Source organism: Myxocyprinus asiaticus, chromosome 10 (genome assembly GCF_019703515.2).
Source record: "Myxocyprinus asiaticus isolate MX2 ecotype Aquarium Trade chromosome 10, UBuf_Myxa_2, whole genome shotgun sequence".
Taxonomy (NCBI): domain Eukaryota; kingdom Metazoa; phylum Chordata; class Actinopteri; order Cypriniformes; family Catostomidae; genus Myxocyprinus; species Myxocyprinus asiaticus.
Genome location: NC_059353.1, coordinates 7,319,413 through 7,337,101, shown reverse-complemented (window position 1 = coordinate 7,337,101; position 17,689 = coordinate 7,319,413). Strand labels below are relative to the sequence as shown.

At 39.7% G+C, this 17,689-nt stretch overlaps 1 protein-coding gene across 3 annotated transcripts in view; it reads right to left on the bottom strand.

Moving 5' to 3' along the window:
* The window catches only part of LOC127447260 (FERM, ARHGEF and pleckstrin domain-containing protein 1-like), a 137,750-nt gene extending 123,886 nt beyond the window's left edge, over window positions 1–13,864 (bottom strand). For all 3 annotated transcript variants that reach the window (XR_007898364.1, XM_051709025.1, XM_051709026.1), the window contains exon 1: window positions 13,727–13,864. The gene's annotated coding sequence lies outside the window, so the exon portion shown is untranslated. The remainder of the gene's footprint in view (window positions 1–13,726) is intronic.
* Between the last annotated feature and the right edge of the window lie 3,825 nt (window positions 13,865–17,689).

Below are 17,689 nucleotides of genomic sequence, written 5' to 3'. Positions count from 1 at the left end.
TTGCCCAGCCATCAGTTCAGGTTCCTAGCATGATGGAGATGGCTATCACTTCCTCTTATGGAATACCCAAGCCTAAGCTCATCAGTTTTACCTCTGGGAGGGAGAGTGACTTTGCACTGTTAAAAAAGGGACTAGACAGTGTACTCGGCCCACATCTGCATCTGACAGAGAACTATAAGTTTCAAGTTTTACTTGATCATCTTAAGTTGCCTGCTGCCCTTCAGATTGCAAAGATATACATATATGATTCCATGCCTTACACACGAGCCATGCAAGCTTTGCAGCAGCACTATGGACAACCACGACAGTTGGTACAGGGGAAATAGGTAGCATTCTTCGCACTCTTCCATTGAAACCTGGGGATGCTCAGGGGTTTGAGGATTTTGCCCTATCAGTTAACACTCTCATTGGTCTTCTCAGTACATTAGAGGGATCAGCCAAGATTGAGCTTATGTGTGGTTCACATGTAGATAGACTGCTCACCAAACTCCCATCCTCTCATAGAGACAGTTTTGTTGAAAACTGTTTGACAAAGGTTATTCTCCAGAATGGAACTGATATAATTTACACACTTCCTGAAGCAGAGTGGCTTGAGAGAAAATCGCAAGCTCTTCAGATTTCAAGGAGAGCAGCTGAGCTGTACTGTTATGTGAGAGGGTAGAGAGCAAAGGACACTGAAGTCTCCAAAAGTCCAATCCACAATTTACTATGGCATGGATCAGGGGACAGGAAAGTCCTCCTCCTCCTCCTCTACCTCTTCTACCCAACTAAAGAAAGAGTTGACAAAGGGCAAGAAACGGGAAAGTTTTAAGCCTTACTGTCCATTTTGCAAATGCCAACAGCATTACCTCAACTCCTGTCCTGAATTTGTCAAACTCACCACTGCACAAATGACTGCATGGATAAAGGATAGTAATAGATGCTGGAAGTGTGGGAGAGGACATGAGCCTGCAAACTGCACCCTGAAAAAGCCATGTGCCACTTGTGACGAACAACACCTATCAGTTCTACATGAGGTGGCATCCAACATCAACAAGAGTATCCTTACCATGAATACAGTATCAAGCACAGTCTATCTTGATCAAGCTACTCACTCTCGCAGAGTTATGTAAAAAAAGGTGAAGCTACATAGCAAAGGGAGAATACTTGACACGTATGCCATTCTAGACGATGGGTCTGAAAGGACTATAATTCTTCCCACCGCTGTGCATTACCTTAGCTGGAAAAGGCAGAGGAATCACTTGCCCTCAGGACAATTAGACAAGAGGTAGTGGAGATCAGGGTGCATCAGTCTCCTTTGAGGTGTCGGCCTCCATTAATCCAGGCATCCAACACAAGATATACAGTGCCTTTACTGCACAAGAGTTGAACCTTGCCAAGCAATCTTGCCCTATGGACATTCTGAAATGCAAGTTCCCACATCTGAGAGATGTTCCCATTAACCCATTCAAAGAGATACAGCCCATGCTTCTTATTGGTTTGGATTACCCACAGCTCATCACACCGATAGCCCCAGTGCGAATGGGCCCACTGGGCAGCCCTGTTGCAATCAGTACCAGTTTGGGTTGGGCTATCCAAGGTCCAGTTACATTCCTAGACCAGCCACTTGAGACAGCATGTTGAACACTGCACTGTTCAGCACTACTTCACAAGATCTGTGTCACCATGTGGAAAATCTATAGCAAATAGATGTACTTCCTTTTCAGCCAGTTAAGGATATTACTCGATCCAAGCAGGAAAAAGATGCCCTCAAATTACTGGAAACAAGGACAGAGCAAGTAGAAGTAGAGGGAGTATACCGCTATGCAACTCCTTTGTAAAGGTAATGCAAACAGTTTGCATGCAGGTCCTGAATCTGTCATGGCCCTTTTAAGGGCCACTGAGCGGTGCCTTGCTATAGATCCCAAACTGGCAGAAGTCTACAATAAAGAGATTCATAAACTGGAACAGACAGGGTATATAGTGAAACTCAACCTTGAACAAGCCAAAGCTACAGATGAATCATGGTTTATTCCCCACCATCTCGTACATCATAACAACAAATCTAGAGTTGTGTTCAACTGCTCTTATCAGTTTCAGCAAGCCTCATTGAATGATCAGTTACTGCCCGGGCCTACGCTGGGTCCATCCTTGCTGGGAGTTCTCCTCAGGTTCAGAGAATACCCTGTAGCTATTAGTGGTGACATTCGTGCAATGTTTCACCAAGTGCGTCTCCTTCCTGAAGATGAGAACTTACTGTGTTTTTTATGGAGAGATTTGGAAAGGGAAAGGAATCCTGACATATATGAGTGGCGTGTTCTTCCATTTGGAACCATATGCAGCCCATGTTGCGCTACCTACGCCCTCCAGCATCATGTCAAAGACCATCGTTAGGGTAATGAAGATGAAGCAGACTCTGTATTGCAGTCCTTCTATGTGGATAACTGTCTGCAGTCACTCCGCACAACTGATCAAGCCAAACAGCTCATAGACAAAATGAGACAGGTATTATCAACTGGGGGGTTTGAAATCAGACAGTGGGCCAGTAACTACCCAGAGGCAATTGGTCACCTACTGACTGAGGCATGGTCTGAAGGCTGTGAGCTATGGTTGACTGTAAACAAAACAGACCCACAAGAGTCTACACTTGGACTCTCTTGGCATTGCCCCTCTGACAAGCTTGGCTATAAACACTACCAACTATCTTCTTATCAGCCTACCATGCATAACATTTATCGGGTGCTAGCCTCTCAATATGACCCTCTGGGGTACATTTTGCCATATACCACTCATGCCAAAATCCTTGTACAAGCTCTGTGGATAAATAAAAGAGGCTGGGACGATCCCATTGAGAGAGAAATGCTCCAAAGATGGCAGGAATGTGTTAGTGAACTTCAGTCCCTTCCCCAGGTGTGCATGCCAAGGGGCTATTTCCCACTCTGTCTAGAACCTGACAAAGGCTCAATTTAATTGCACATGTTTTGTGATGCCTCTGAAAAGGCCTATGGGTTAGTGGAATACATGCGTCTCCAAGATGATAAGGGAGGGATTCATACCTCATTTGATTAGGCCAGATCCCGGGTTGCACCAAAAAAACAATTATCAATGCCCCGACTGGAACTGTGTGGTGCCCTTGCTGGAGCTCAATTAGCTAATCTCCTGTTAACAGAGCTTACTCTTCTTATCCAGAACACTGTTCTTTGGACAGACTCCACCACAGTTCTGACTTGGATCCAGTCCGAATCCTGTCATTACAAGGTGTTTGTGGGTACACGGATTGCAGAAATACAAGAGCTGACCAGTGTAGACAGCTGGAGATACACTATATTGCCAAAAGTATTCGCTCACCCATCCAAATAATTGAATTCAGGTGTTCCAATCACTTCCATGGCCACAGGTGTATCAAATGAAGCACCTAGGCATTCAGACTGCTTCTACAAACATTTGTGAAAGAATGGGCCGCTCTCAGGAGCTCAGTGAATTCAAGCGTGGTACTGTGATAGGATGCCACCTGTGCAACAAGTCCAGTCGTGAAATTTCCTCGCTACTAAATATTCCACAGTCAACTGTCAGTGGTATTATAACAAAGTGGAAGCGATTGGGAATGACAGCAACTCAGCCACGAAGTGGTAGGCCACGTAAAATGACAGAGCGGGGTCAGCGGATGCTGAGGCGCATAGTGCGCAGAGGTCACCAACTTTCTGCAGAATCAATCGCTACAGACCTCCAAAGTTCATGTGGCCTTCAGATTAGCTCAAGAACAGTGTGTAGAGAGCTTCATGGAATGGGTTTCCATGGCCGAGCAGCTGCATCCAAGCCATACATCACCAAGTGCAATGCAAAGCGTCGGATACAGTGGTGTAAAGCACGCCGCCACTGGACTCTAGAGCAGTGGAGACGCGTTCTCTGGAGTGACGAATCACGCTTCTCCATCTGGCAATCTGATGGACGAGTCTGGGTTTGGCGGTTGCCAGGAGAACGGTACTTGTCTGACTGCATTGTGCCAACTGTGAAGTTTGGTGGAGGGGGATTATGGTGTGGGGTTGTTTTTCAGGAGCTGGGCTTGGCCCCTTAGTTCCAGTGAAAGGAACTCTGAATGCTTCAGCATACCAAGAGATTTTGGACAATTCCATGCTCCCAACTTTGTGGGAACAGTTTGGGGATGGCCCCTTCCTGTTCCAACATGACTGCGCACCAGTGCACAAAGCAAGGTCCATAAAGACATGGATGAGCGAGTTTGGTGTGGAAGAACTTGACTGGCCTGCACAGAGTCCTGACCTCAACCCGATAAAGCACATTTGGGATGAATTAGAGCGAAGACTGCGAGCCAGGCCTTCTCGTCCAACATCAGTGTCAGTATGACAGCAGTATTTCAGAATGACCAGGGCAACAATTCAGTTGCAATGATTGGTCCGCTGGTTCGTCCAGTTATGAATGAATTATTCAGTCACATGATTTTTTGATGCGCATCTTGCATACCTGTCAAATTCAATAGGAGTTTATTCGGTAAATGTGTTTCCATAATAGTTTATGCGCATTTCTTCTTATCGAATAAATAATGTATCCACCTCAAGCAAGCGTATAAGTTTTCCATGCGCATTTTGGAGATTTTATTCACATCCAGCAGATTTTGTGCAATATCCTAAAATGCCCATAAAAAAGCGTTGATGGAAACATAGCTATTGACGGCTTTTCTTTTGTCTGTTCTTAAAAATATAATAAAGTGTGTTTCTTCAAGCATGTATCTTTGTGACAAACAACATCTCTTGTCATGTGTCACTCTAAGACGTCTTGCAGCAGGTTGCCCGCCTGTTGCGGGTAGGTGAGTAAAATTACCCGTGCATGAAATACATTTGGACGAGGAGATGGCGAACTGGATTCAGCCTCGTCGCATTTGGCGGGTGCTAGTTTCAGACCCTGGTCACTGTTTTATTGTTATATTAGGCGACTTCCCAGATCCATGGTTTTGCCATTTCCCGATATTGTCGATCATGTCTGTTCAGAATCGGCATCGGGATCTTTGTATGACATCGTCGATATCCGATTACATCATCCTATCACCCAGCCCTAGTACAAATGTTCGTTCCAAATGAGCTTTTGACTCAGAACAATGGATTCCCATGGCTCTATTCACACCGGGTCGGACATATCGACTGCCGACAATCTGAAGGTTTTTTCAAGGACTGTGATGAAAACATTAGATGAGTGACTAATGAGATAAGAGTTTTTGTCTTTTTTCCAGAGTCGCTGCTGCAAAATCCAGCACGTTGGTGCTGCTAATCAAGTGGCAAACACAGGTGCTGTGCTCTTTCTCATGCACAAAAACTCTGAATTCAATGCAAATGCAGTAAATAAATAATATAGAAGCTGTAAATTCATTCTTTCTTTTTAGAATATTTATGTAATGTGCTGTTACCTCATATTATATAATATGATGTTTTGTCTTAATGTACAATTATTTAATATTTATATCACTGTACCTGTTATATTATCCTGGCTTTAAAAATTGCAGTGATGTTCGGCAATTCGTTTTGAGTAAGCTCGTAGTAAAATACTACATATATTACATGTAATATTTTACTACGAGTGTAGCCAAACAAATTGCCGAACCTCATTGCTATTTTTTGTGCAAAGATAATATATCACAAAGGATTCCTGTACCGGTGCTCTTTTTCTCACCATGCACAAGAAACCCTAAATTCAATACAAATATGCAATAATTAAAAAATGAAAAGACCATGAGGCTGTGTCTTCTTTTATATTATTTTTTATGTTATGCATCATATTTTCTGCTATACCTGTTTTACTTAATGTACAATATTCCATGTGTATTTATATCACTGTACCTTGTGTTATATTATACAGGCATTAAAAAAAAGTTAATCTGGAATATACACGTACCAAAATACATGCATAAATATAAAGACAGAAGACATGGGACATACACTATATTGCCAAAAGTATTCGCTCACCCATCCAAATAATTGAATTCAGGTGTTCCAATCACTTCCATGGCCACAGGTGTATAAAATGAAGCACCTAGGCATGCAGACTGCTTCTACAAACATTTGTGAAAGAATGGGCCGCTCTCAGGAGCTCAGTGAATTCCAGCATGGTACTGTGATAGGATGCCACCTGTGCAACAAGTCCATTCGTGAAATTTCCTCGCTACTAAATATTCCACAGTCAACTGTCAGTGGTATTATAACAAAGTGGAAGCGATTGGGAATGACAGCAACTCAGCCACGAAGTGGTAGGCCACGTAAAATGACAAAGCGGGGTCAGCGGATGCTGAGGCGCATAGTGCGCAGAGGTCGGCAACTTTCTGGCCTTCAGATTAGCTCAAGAACAGTGTGTAGAGAGCTTCATGGAATGGGTTTCCATGGCCGAGCAGCTGCATCCAAGCCATACATCACCAAGTGCAATGCAAAGCGTCGGATGCGGTGGTGTAAAGCACGCCGCCACTGGACTCTAGAGCAGTGGAGATGCGTTCTCTGGAGTGACGAATCACGCTTCTCCATCTGGCAATCTGATGGACGAGTCTGGGTTTGGCGGTTGCCAGGAGAACGGTACTTGTCTGACTGCATTGTGCCAACTGTGAAGTTTGGTGGAGGGGGGATTATGATGTGGGGTTGTTTTTCAGGAGCTGGGCATGGCCCCTTAGTTCCAGTGAAAGGAACTCTGAATGCTTCAGCATACCAAGAGATTTTGGACAATTCCATGCTCCCAACTTTTTCCCAACCCTTCCTGTTCCAACATGACTGCGCACCAGTGCACAAAGCAAGGTCCATAAAGACATGGATGAGCGAGTTTGGTGTGGAAGAACTTGACTGGCCTGCACAGAGTCCTGACCTCAACCCGATAGAGCACCTTTGGGATGAATTAGAGCGAAGACTGCGAGCCAGGCCTTCTCGTCCAACAACAGTGTCTGACCTCACAAATGCTCTTCTGGAAGAATGGTCAAAAATTCCCATAAACACACTCCTAAACCTTGTGGAAAGCCTTACCAGAAGAGTTGAAGCTGTTATAGCTGCAAAGGGTGGGCCGACGTCATATTAAACCCTATGGATTAAGAATGGGATGTCAATTAAGCTCATATGCGTCTAAAGGCAGATGAGCGAATACTTTTGGCAATATAGTGTATGTATCAGCACTCTAAAGTCATCTCACAAGAACAAAAAACATTCTATGTCCCTCAAAATGCATGAAAAACATGGAAAGAACATAATGAAACGGTTATGCCAAATTAGGTAAATAAATGCTGTAACTGCGTTAAATATATTAATCTCATGCATTAACAGCTGAATGCTTAAAGATCCATGCACCAGAATATTTTTTATTGAACAGCCTACTGTACAGGGGTGAAATTTATTGTATTTTTTTTATTTCTTAGCTTCGGTTTTGTGTGAATAGACCTTTTGTCGGCAGTTCGGCGACAAATTGGCGACAAAAATGTTTGTTGTCGAATAGTCGTTTGATCTCATTTAACATAACATGAGATCACATTAAACTCTAATGATGACGCGTGAGAGCAGGAAGAAAACAGCTCACAGTCCAGATTTCCAAATAGCTTCAGGTGATGTAGATCGCAAAGTATGAGGGAATTATAATGCAAAAATACAAAATAAGCATATACAGAAGCACTCTCGTTGTGGAATAAGTGGAGCTGGAGCTGCCGCTCCGCTGAAGCAAAACTTAAAGGAAACACCCCGGCGTTGCATCTTTAATGCAGTTATATTTAATGCGTTATAGTTTTATTAAAGTTCAAATAATACGGAAGCAGATCATGTAAATAACTACAAACTCCGAAACTGGCATTTCTCTGTGAGGTCAGTGCCTCCTCTATGAGTTCTGCGAAGTGCCCCGATCTAAGGGGAAGAGATTGAAACTGCACCCGGCTGATTCACACTCTGTTGCGGGGACGTTCATCCCTCGAGCGCACACACTTGCTGCAGCTAGATTATATCGTGATGGCTCGTGACTTATTGAATCATAATATATGCATCACTCTGCATTTCTTATCGTGAAGAAAATTGGCAATACACAGCTTTATTAATAAGAGAGAGTTTGTTTTTGTGTGAGTTAAAGATGGATTGAAGTGAACAAAAAGGTGAGAGAGGGTAGTCTTCGCCCCATTATACACTGCAACAACATACGTTTTTGATTTGTTTTTGTTTTGGCTTGTTTTCCAATAATGCTTTAAAAAGATGCATTCACCTGAGAAGCAGCATATCAAGATATTTAGACTTGTTTTTAGAGAATAGATCTTGAATATAAGTGTATTTTGTCTTTACTGCACTCGCAGAAGTATAACCAAGTGAAAAAATACACTTATATACAAAACAAACTTATATTTAAGATACATTCTCTTAAAGCAAGTCTAAATATCGTATATGTTGCTTCTCAAGTAAATGTATCTTGTTTTAAGGACTTTTAGAACATTTTAAATGGAAAAAAAGACAAAAACACTTGATAATAGGATTTATTGCAGTGAATTTCTTTACTGAATTAAACTTAAGAAAAAAGTATTTTTTTCCCTTTAATTCAGTGAATTTCATTTAGAGGTATTTTTAAAAGATGATTTTGTCCTCTTTATTGTTAGTAAGCACGTTAAATAAAACCATTTAAGTTGGGGCACAAGCTGAATAATCGGTTTAGAGCTAATGATTAATCGTTGCAATAATCGCCGAATAATCGTTCTAATAATTGTTAGATTAAACGATTATCAAAATAATTGTTAGTTGCAGCCCTACTTCAAAACAAAAGCTCAATTTAAATGGAAAAAGTATGACAGAAGCATATCACTACTGTATAGTTAAGTAATATTCACTGCAGTACTACTACTATTACTACTACTACTACTACTAATAAATCAATAGTAATTGTATAGGATTGAATCAATATCTCACAACTGTGATGCTCTGTTATGCAGCACTTTATTTGTCAAAAATAACTCCAATGTTGTATTTTGGATTATGCTGATTAAAGTTAAAATTAATTTATTTAGACACAATTTTAATGATAAAATTGAAATAAACTGTTGATATGGATTTCAGAAAAAACAAACTAACAAAATAAAATAAAAAAACAGGTATCAGTATCGGCGAGTACTGAAAAGGCAATCTATCTGGCAATTAAATATTTCATAAATAATAAAACAATGCAATTCATTAAAAAAGCAGTTCACTTTTAAACATGCTTATGGTATTGTTTTTTTTATTATTGTTTTTTATTTTTTTGTCTCTCATGTCTGTAAAATCCACTTGTAAAATGCAATAAAAAAATACAATAAAAACGGCCAGTAAGAAATCTGACTGGCTGGTAAATTTTTTCATCTACCAGCCATGGCTGGACCCTGCTTTCACATCTCTCCCTCTCTGTTCCCATCATCCTCTCTGTGTATCACACATGCCAGAGCACTAATGTCATTACTACTAAACCAAGGGTCAACATGAGAGAGAGAGAGAGAGAGAGAGAGAGAGAGAGAGAGAGAGAGAGAGAGAGAGAGAGAGAGAGAGAGAGAGAGAGAGAAACAGGAAGAGATAAAATGAGCTGCTGAGGGAGTTACACAGAGGGCAGTCAACCGGAAAATATATAATAACAAACACTGATCTTTGTAGATTAGATCACCGCGTGACTTGTTCTCTTCATACGCAATAGCATTTATCTAAGTGATCTTCAAAAGAACCTGACTGTTAGTGAAATATCAGAAAACAACTTTGAAAAAACTGCTTTTCAGCAGTAATACAAATGTTTTTCTCTTTGTCTGTCTGATAATATATGCACAAAAAAATTACAGGTGAACTGTACAGTTTTTTTTTCCATTTTAAAATGCAGTATTTTCTCCTCCACCAGCTTAATGTGGATAAACAACTATAAGCCATTTATAGGCTGATTCTCCACCTCATTACATCTGTGGACAACAATACAGAGGTAGTTTTCAGATCAAAATAAGAGACAGTGAGTTAAATAATACAGAGAAAAGTCTGACCAACACATGCTTGTAAATGAGCATGTTGGCACATATATGACGAATTATGATAAAACTAATGCTGATCTATGATCAGAACTAGGGAGTTTTTATAGGCTATTCTTAATAAAACACCTTTTTCAAATTCAATAAAGCCTACACTGAAAAAATGCAACCTTAAAAATGTGCTTCACGTTTTTATTCAAGTCAAAAATATTATTTATCGTAACTGAATCAGCCGGAATACATTAGGTTACACAAAACAAAACACATTTTAAGGATTTGATCAGGTAGAAATAGCTCTTAAAAGTAGAACAATTGCAGGTTATTCAAAGGTTATTCAGAAGGGGAGTGTAAAAGATCTAACCAGTGCCAGAGAGCAAAAACCAACTCCACCAGAAGAAATTCTGCCAATGCTTTGCCTGTAGCCATTAAAAATTCCATTCCTTCAGTAATGCCCTGGAAAAATCAACGGCAGTGATGGTGAAGCAAGTACATCCTCACACACAGTGCTGTCTTTTGTTTGGCTCGAATCGAGCTTCCACATGCAGAACAGATCAGGACTGTGTTATCATAAAATGTGTTATTTAAAGAAAGATTAAAAGAAAATAGAGGTTTTAAGAAGGCATCTAATGCACTTACACTGGCGGCCAAAAGTTTGGAGTAATGAACAGATTTTGCTGTTTCGGAAGGAAATTGGAAATTTAATTCTCCAAAGTGGCATTCAACTGATCACAAAGTATAGTCAGGACATTATTGATGTAAAAAACAGCACCACCACTATTTGAAAAAAGTCATTTTAATCAAATCTAGACAGGTCCCATTTCCAGCAGCCATCACTCCAACACCTTATCCTTGAGTAATCATGCTAAATTGCTCATTTAGTACTAGAAAATCACTTGCCGTTATATCAAACACAGTTGAAAGCTATTTGGTTCATTAAATGAAGCTTAACATTGTCTTTGTGTTTGTTTTTGAGTTGCCACAGTATGCAATAGACTGGCATGTCTTAAGGTCAATATTAGGTCAAAAATGGCAAAAAAGGGGGGCCTGGGTAGCTTAGCGAGTAAAGACGCTGACTACCACCCCTGGAATCACAAGTTCGAATCCAGGGTGTGCTGAGTGACTCCAGCCAGGTCTCCTAAGCAACCAAATTGGCCCGGTAGCTAGGGAGGGTAGAGTCACATGGGGTAACCTCCTCATGGTCGCTATAATGTGGTTCTCGCTCTCAGTGGGGCACGTGGTGAGTTGTGCGTGGATGCAGTGGAGAATAGCGTGAAGCGCTATGCAGATTTACGGTCTCAGACACGGAAGCAAATGATATTCGTCCTCCGCCACCCAGATTGAGAAGAGTCATTATGCCACGAGGACTTAGAGCACATTGGGAATTGTTTCATTGTTTTGAGGAATAAAGACAATACAATGCTTGAAATTGCCAAAAAACTGAAGATTTCATACAAAGGTGTACACTACAGTCTTCAAAGACGAAGAACAACTGGCTCTAACAAGGACAGAAAGAGATGTGGAAGGTCAGATACATCAGAGTCTCTAGTTTGAGAAATAGACATCTCACATGTCCTCAGCTGACAGCTTCATTGAATTCTACCTGCTCAACACCAGTTTCATGTACAACAGTAAAGAGAAGACTCAGGGGTGCAGGCCTTATGGGAAGAATTGCAAAGAAAAAGCCACTTTTGAAACAGAAAAACAAAAAGAAAAGGTTAGAGTGGGCAAAGAAACAGACATTGGACAACAGATAATTGGAAAAGAGTGTTATGGATCTTAACTCCATTGAGCTTTTGTGGGATCAGCTAGACTGTAAGGTGTGTGAGAAGTGCCCGACAGGACAGCCACATCTATGGCAAGTGCTACAGGAAGTGTGGGGTGAAATGTCACCTGAGTATCTGGACAAACTGACAGCTGGAATGCCAAGGATCTGCAAAGCTGTCATTGCTGCATGTGGAGGATTTTTTGATGAGAACTCTTTGAAGTAGTTTAAGAAGTTCTCATTTTTTTTTCTTTTTTTTTTTTTTATTGTAATAGTAATTTTTCACGTTATTAGTGTCCTGACTATACATTGTGATCAGTTGAATGTCACTTTGGTGAATAAAAGTACCAATTTCTTTCCATAAGAGCAAAAGCTGTACATTATTCAAAATTTTGGCCACCAGTGTAAAGGAATAATTCATCCAAAAATTAAAAAAATCTCTAATCATTTACTCACCCTCATGCCATCCCACATGTGTAAGACTTTCTTTCTTCTGCTGAACACAGACAAAGATTTTTAGAAGAATATCTCAGCTCTGTAGGTCCAAATAATGCAAGTCAACAGGGTCCAAAAGCACATAAAAGCAGCATAAAAGTAATCCATTTAACTCCAATGGTTAAATCCATGTCTTCAGAATCGATATGATAGGTGTGGGTGAGAAACAGATTAATAGTTAAGTCCTTTTTTTACTCTAAATTCTCCTCCCTGCCCAGTAGGTGGCGATATGCACAAAGAATGTGAATCGCCAAAAAAAAAAAAAAAAAAAAAGGAATGTGAATTTGAAAATAGGGATTGATCATAAAAAAGGACTTAAATATTGATTAATTTCTTACCCACACCTATCATATTGCTTCTGAAGACATGGATTTAATCACTAGAGTCTTATGGATTACTTTTACGCTGCCTTTATATGCTTTATGGAGCTTCAAAGTTCTGGCCACTATTCACTTGCATTATATGGACCTACAGAGCAGAAAAATTATTCTAAAAATCTTCTGAGATGGCATGAGGGTGAGTAAATGATTAGAGAATTTTCATTTCAGGGTGAACTATCCCTTTAAGTCACACGCTTTCTGAAATGTAATTTTGTATGACCTGACTTTATAACTGAATATCCCATAGGCTTTCACATGGAATAGAAAAAGGACCAACATTTAGGGTACTGATTGAATTCACCTGTGTGAGAAAATTACTGAAGGTAAATGTTTGACCATTCCAAACACGAATTACATGAAATGTGGATCATTTCAGGTTCCTAATATTTGCTGTATGTACACTGGCACTGATCGACGTCGCGTCGCGTTGAAACTGCACGTCACCTCAGAGCGTTCATCACTAACCACTGACCAATCAGCTGCGAGCTCGAGACTAGCAACAGCAAAATGAAAATAAAATAAGTTGAAAATAAAATCTCATGCATGGCTATAAAATGGACTGTACACGAGCCATTTTAAAACAGCGCACACATGTTTGCACTGTTAATATTGCTACAACTGAAACAACAGATCACGAGCAAGCTTTGATTTAACGGTCAGAAGTTATTTCAATATATAACAAATACAATTCATCCCAGTCAATTTACATATCCAATATATTTGTAAACTGACCTAAAACGGGCGGGGAAATAAAAAAGGGCGTCCGTCACTTTTAAGCGCATCGCGTCGCGACGAGCGCGTGTGGTGTCCTCCGTTTATTATAATGGGAGAGCGATCTAGTTTCGTCGTGTAGAGATGGTGTGAGTCGAACAAAGCGCAGAACAGGTCAACAGACCGTCTAATGTCAAGGTCTTCGGGAAAATGATCTATAAACCCAGTCGGAAGAGTCGGGTCTGATTGTTGTATGACTGAGAAGAGCCCTTTATCGGTGCATAATGGAAATATAACGGTACGGCGGAGCTTCAGCAATGTCACGGCAGTTCTTCTCAGGATCAAATCCGTGGCTAGATTTACACCTTAATCTCTTTCCAGCATAGAGCACTGTGAATAAGAAAAGAAAATCAGCGCACCTACCCCAGTTACAAAGTATTCACTGTGTGCGTTTATCCGAAAGCAACTGATAGAAATGGTGATGTTGTGATGACCGCTGAGAGCCGCTTCAGATGCAGGTTGTTCTGGAGCATATGAGCGTCCTCGCAGTCGCCATGTCGGCCGGATGGAGAAACGGGATTACACTGACGGAGGAGATCGAGCCTCCAACCACCAGACTCGACGCTGCATCCAACGGGAATAGGACAAGGGGCGGGATGTGTGTTCATATGCTGCCATCTACAGAGTAGAGCATCATGATGACATGATAGGCTCCAAACATAAATACACAGGATCAGTCATCTCTCATTTGTATTCTATTATAAATATGAATAATGATTACAGGGGCAAAAATGAAAAGCCTCTTATAAATCTATTAGATATCAAATCCGATGCATGACATTTATACAAATATGATCCCTTGCAAAACTACTTACTCTTCTTGATCCCATATGATGCTTTGGAAGAAATTCCATTAGCATTCCTTAAAACAGTAAATGTCTGTTCACATATTTTTACAGACAAACAGGGCTATTTTAATATCATTATGAGTGAGTTGCTATATTGAATTACCTTTAACTAAATAAAGGTTTATAATTCAGTGGCACCAAACTTTAGAACTTCTGCAAAAAAAAAATAAAAAAAATGCAGAAATGCAATTTAAACTATCATTTAGATCCAGATTTTAAATACTACTACTACTACTACTACTACTACTAATAATAATAATAATGCTTAGCTGTAAACTCTGCTTAATTTAATCCTTTTTTTTTTTTTTTTTTGCATTTTTACCCTTTAAACTCGGATTGACCTTTAGGCCTTTCATTTTAGTCATGTTGATGAAACAGGAAATCTTTAAAAACACCTTCAGAGCTTAAAGGGTTAAGTGCGTGTAATTAGGCTATTATTTACTAAATTATACATTATTAATAATCTAATCATCAATTATTACGGTGGAATGCTTGATTGTGACTGATCAATTACGGCATTCTGCAGTCAAATATTTTTGTATAATGACCACTAAACTGTATAATTTACTGTTGTTTTAGGCAACCGATACACACACACACACACTTACACACACAAATGATCTGGTGACACTATAACACAGCATTTTTTTTTAGTTTTGTCAAATAAAATCTATACATCACCCACAATGCTGAACGCACACACACTCATAAATGAGGGGGTAAGACCATAACACACCTACAACGCAGCACACTCACCAGAGTTTCCGCTAAGTAATTTTGGTGCCGGCCAAAGTGTCCGGAAATGATAGTTTACTGGACAAATTTGAAAAAATCCAGTCATCTCGTTCTGGTGTGTATTTTGTGCTGTAACGTGATGGACTATGCATAATATGCCATATACAGTGGTGTGAAAAAGTGTTTGCCCCCTTCCTGATTTCTTATTTTTTTGCATGTTTGTCACACTTAACTTTTTCAGATCATCAAACAAGTTTAAATATTAGTCAAAGATAACACAAGTAAACACAAAATGCAGTTTTTAAATGAAGGTTGTTATTATTAAGGGAAAACAAAATCCAAACCTACATGGCCCTGTGTGAAAAAGTGTTTGCCCCACCTATTAAAACATAACTTAACTGTGGTTTATCACACCTGAGTTCAATTTCTCTAGCCACACCCAGGCCTGATTACTGCCACACCTGTTCTCAATCAAGAAATCACTTAAATAGGACCTGCCTGACAAAGTGAAGTAGACCAAAAGATCTTCAAAAGCTAGACATCATGCCGAGATCCAAAGAAATTCAGGAACAAATGAGAAAGAAAGTAATTGAGATCTATCAGTCTGGAAAAGGTTATAAAGCCATTTCTAAAGCTTTGGGACTCCAGAGAACCACAGTGAGAGCCATTATCCACAAATGGCGAAAACATGGAACAGTGGTGAACCTTCCCAGGAGTGGCCGGCCGACCAAAATTACCCCAAGAGCGCAGCGATGACTCATCCAAGAGGTCACAAAAGAACCCACAACAACATCCAAAGAACTGCAGGCCTCACTTGCCTCAGTTAAGGTCAGTGTTCATGACTCCACCATAATAAAGAGACTGGGCAAAAATGGCCTGCATGGCAGAGTTCCAAGACGAAAACCACTGCTGAGCAAAAAGAACATTAAGGCTCGTCTCATTTTTGTCAGAAAACATCTTGATGATCCCCAAGACTTTTGGGAAAATACTCTGTGGACTGACGAGACAAAAGTTGAACTTTTTGGAAGGTGTGTGTCCCATTACATCTGGCATAAAAGTAACACCGCATTTCAGAAAAAGAACATCATACCAGCAGTAAAATATGGTGGTGGTAGTGTGATGGTCTGGGGCTGTTTTGCTGCTTCAGGACCTGGAAGACTTGCTGTGATAAATGGAACCATGAATTCTGCTGTCTACCAAAAAATCCTGAAGGAGAATGTCCGGCCATCTGTTCGTGACCTCAAGCTGAAGCGAACTTGGGTTCTGCAGCAGGACAATGATCCAAAACACACCAGCAAGTCCACCTCTGAATGGCTGAAGAAAAACAAAATGAAGACTTTGGAGTGGCCTAGTCAAAGTCCTGACCTGAATCCTATTGAGATGTTGTGGCATGACCTTAAAAAGGCAGTTCATGCTCGAAAACCCTCCAATGTGGCTGAATTACAACAATTCTGCAAAGATGAGTGGGCCAAAATTCCTCCACAGCGCTGTAAAAGACTCATTGCAAGTTATCGCAAACGCTTGATTGCAGTTGTTGCTGCTAAGGGTGGCCCAACCAGTTATTACCTTTAGGGGGCAAACACTTTTTCACACAGGGCCATGTAGATTTGGATTTTGTTTTCCCTTAATAATAACAACCTTCATTTAAAAACTGCATTTTGTGTTTACTTGTGTTATCTTTGACTAATATTTAAACTTGTTTGATGATCTGAAACATTTAAGTGTGACAAACATGCAAAAAAATAAGAAATCAGGAAGGGGGCAAACACTTTTTCACACCACTGTAATGACACAATCAAGTAAATAAACAATCAGTGTTTGCTCATTATAGCTGCTTTTCCAATGAAAAAACGTCAGTCATGGAATTGGTGTCTAATTAAAAAAAAAACTTTAAATACAAAAAGATAGGTCTGAGCAAAAAGCTAAACTGCAAATTGCCACATATCTTTTCGTTCACAAATAAATATTAAAATAACAAAAATCATTGGGTTATTAGGTCATATATTTTCTCAACTTGGCTAATTTATTTCTCTATATCTTGAGATGCACATAAGCCTATTGTCCTTGTCCTTCAGAAGATGGCAACACAAGGCTGTTTTAATGCAATTCTGAAGTGAGAAACTAATTTAATGCAGGCAGATTTTGCCAGAGTGGGGGATAAAAAAAACATTATTATTAATTTACTTTGAGTTATTACATTTTGATGTTTGAAATACATGATTGGTATCAAAATAATTATTTTATGAATTCTCTTTGTAACATCAGGTCAGGTTTGACTGTCATCAGAATGTGACATTATTGCATAAACTGACACTTCAAAACAACATAAAAAAAACTAAAACAAATGCTAAACTTTGATAAATAATAGTTTGATAATATCTGAATATATAGTATCTAAATGCACAACTTGTGATAAAAATGTAGAATTACTACACAGTAGGTGGCTGCACAGTAGGTGGCAACACTACAGCCATCTATTGGCAATTATTGTCATAACATGATTTTCAAGTCATATTATTTTTCTTTTTCACCAGATGGCAGCAATCTGCCCCAATACATGACACATTCTCATAATGTTTTCATGTTTAAAATTATAGAAGTGTAGGTTTTTACAAGTGAAGTTACATACATTTGCTTACAAAAGTAAAAACATTAAAACTATGAAATTCTTTTGGGATTTTATGTTTCGAAGATCTTATTTACATATACATTTCTCGATTTCACCATTTATTTGCATATGCAA